The following is a 1,003-nucleotide window of genomic DNA, read 5'->3' as shown; positions in this document are numbered from 1 at the left end:
AATTGTTCAAATTTAATAGAATTACAATGACAAAACACTTTATGAAGATTTTTAATACTATTAGTTTCAAGATTAAATTCAAATTTATATTGTTTTGTTAAATCGAAAGAGATTTATATTGGGTGGGTTCACTCCCCAGGTGGAACCCACTAGTTTTATTAGTATCAGTATTATTATTAATGAAAAAAAAAAAATATTATTGGGCTAGACCAACGTGAAGGAAATAAAAAGGATTTAGAAATCCTAAGAATTGGTAGAACGAATGAGTATGGCTGTCAGAGAAGAAAAATAAGGGTTTGGTTTCGGTGGTGGTAACAGGTGTGTAACAAACTTGTTCCGTTTGATCTACAAATTTAATATGTTATTTCTACCACTGAGTTTTGTTATTTTAATATACAGTTTGAGTAGTTTTATCTTCTCTGAGAGTAACTTTGGCATACCCACTTTAGTAGAAGGTTATTATAAGGGTGTTATTGTTGATTGATGTTCCCTATTGTTATTAGGAAGACTCTGGTGTACCCATTAATTATTATAGTGGAAGTTTTATTGGACTAGGTCCCGTGGTTTTTATTATCTCAATTTGATGGAAGTTTTCCACGTTAAAAATTGTGTTTGTCTCATATTTAATTTTCTGTCAATTATTTTTGCTCTGGAATTGTATTTTCTGTTTGGCCATTTATATGCACAGATGGGGGAAAAATATTCTGCATTATTGAGATAGTTATCGCTAATTATCTCTGGTTTTTTCCCAACAAAGTGGTATTATAGCTCGGTTATTTGATTTGTGCATTTAAATAGAGGGGGAAAATAAAGGTCCCAATATGATTAAACTCAACTCTTCTAATTATACACTTTGGAAGACTCTCATGGAAGACATGTTATACAGTAAAGATTTGTATGATCCTATTGAGGGTGACACTGCTAAACCCGCAGATAAATCTGACGCTGACTGGAAGAAGATGAATAGAAAGGCAGTGGCGTTGATCAGGCAGTGGTTGGATCT

This window comes from Cicer arietinum, chromosome 1 (genome assembly GCF_000331145.2).
Source record: "Cicer arietinum cultivar CDC Frontier isolate Library 1 chromosome 1, Cicar.CDCFrontier_v2.0, whole genome shotgun sequence".
NCBI lineage: Eukaryota > Viridiplantae > Streptophyta > Magnoliopsida > Fabales > Fabaceae > Cicer > Cicer arietinum.
Note: the sequence above shows the minus strand (reverse complement) of the source record.